This window comes from Aptenodytes forsteri, unplaced genomic scaffold, assembly GCF_000699145.1.
Source record: "Aptenodytes forsteri isolate BGI_AS27 unplaced genomic scaffold, ASM69914v1 Scaffold95, whole genome shotgun sequence".
Taxonomy (NCBI): Eukaryota; Metazoa; Chordata; class Aves; order Sphenisciformes; family Spheniscidae; genus Aptenodytes; species Aptenodytes forsteri.
Window position 1 is genome coordinate 1005486 of NW_008794624.1, and position 1861 is coordinate 1007346.

A 1861-nucleotide genomic window follows, 5' to 3' on the forward strand; every position below is an offset into this window, starting at 1 on the left:
GGGTCAGCTGTCCTGGCTGTGCCCCCTCCCAGCTCCTTGTGCACCTCCAGCCTTCTCAGTCGGTAGAAGCTGAAAAAGTCCTTGACTAGTGTAAGCACTGCTCAGGACAACTAAAACATCGCTGTATTATCAACATTGTTCTCATCCTAAATCCAAAACACAGCACTGTACCAGCTACTAGAAAGAAAATTAATTCTATCCCTGCTGAAACCAAGACACCAAGTAATTAAAAGCTTTGTTTCTTTTTTCCCAAGGCATCGAGAGGTTTCAAGGCCAGTACTTTCGCAGCTGGTAGTACAAGCATTCCGATGTGTTTCAGGGGAAGCGTGTCCTTGTGGTCAGCATGGGCGATTCAGGAGTGGACATCGTGGTGGCGGCCAGCTGCGGAGCCGCGAAGGTACCGCTGCCTGGCCACCCCAGGGGTGCAGAGAGGGTGATGCTGGGGGCAATAGCTCTGTTTGCCATCACCATAGGGAGAGCGAGCTGGGATCACCCTGTGTGGTGTCCAAACAGTATTTCTGAACCCATATTTCTTGGTCAAAAACCTACCCTGAAAGCAAGCTGGTTGTTCTCTTCTCTCCCGTTTCACCTCTATCTCCAGCTGCCAGAAGGTGTTAAAGATGCTGTTGCTGCTTTTCCATTTCATAGCTGTCTGTGCCATGCCCCGCTGGGGTTACTTTATAAAGGCAAAGCAGCAAATTCATCACCCAAATTGTTGATTCTCCACTCTCTCCCAAGTGACCATTTGCACCGGCCAAGGCGCCTGGGTGCTCAGCTGCATGTTTGACCACGGCTACCCATGGGACATGGTTTTCAACACTCACCTTATGAGCTTGATCAGAAACAGCCTCTCCAGACCCCTTTCACAAGGGTTAACTAACTACAGGGTGAACCAGTGGTTGAAGCATGAAAACTATGGCCTTCAACCAGAGAAGAGGTACTTCCATCCCATGCAGTGTCGCAGGGCTTGTGTTGTGGGCAAGGGGGAGATCTCTGGCAACCAACATCAACCAATGCAGCAAACAGCAACCAGACTGGGGTGATCTTCAGCGGGGAATTTGTAGCCCAGTGGGAGAAGATAAGCTATAGCCCCCTTAGGTAGTGCGAGATGGAGCACTCTGGAAAAGCCCAGGAAGGACCAGAGGAGTTTTCCTCATGAGGGTCCCTGAGAAAAGAGGACGAGGGAGGATTAAAGCATGGATCAGCTCTGAAAAGAAATGGTTTAAAGAGTAATTGAGTGAATGGAGGAAGAAGGCAGGAGATGTCCACGAGTCACTCAGGCTGTGGGACAGGGTGACATTGCTGCAAGGATGAAACATGACAGTGTTTGGAGAGGGGGGAGGTAGGGCTGCTTGCTCACAGCAAAGGATACCGGGAGGTCATGGGGCTGGAGGGCCCAGGGGGAGGAGGAGGAGCAGGGGCACCGCCAGGCCCTGTTCATGGTCTCCAACACTCAGAGCCCCTCAGCTCTCCACAGCTGCCTTGTGCACAAGGCCGTGCTGAACAGCGACCTTCCAAGCTACATCCTGACAGGGAGGATCACCATCAAGCCAGGTGTGAAGGAGTTCAAGGACAACTCTGTTGTCTTCCACAACTGCCCTGAGGAGGAGCCCATTGATATTGTCATCTTCTGCATGGGCTACAATGTCTCCTTCCTGTTCCTAGAAGGAGCAGTCATCAAGGTGGAAAACAAGCACACATCCCTCTACAAATATGTGTTCCCAACCCACCTACAGAGTCCCGCCCTGGCTGTCCTTGGGCTGATCAAGCAGTTAGGAGCCATCATGCCTGCAACAGTGACGCAAGCGTGCTGGGTGACTGTCGTGGTTTAACCTCAGTCAGCAACTGAGCACCACACAGC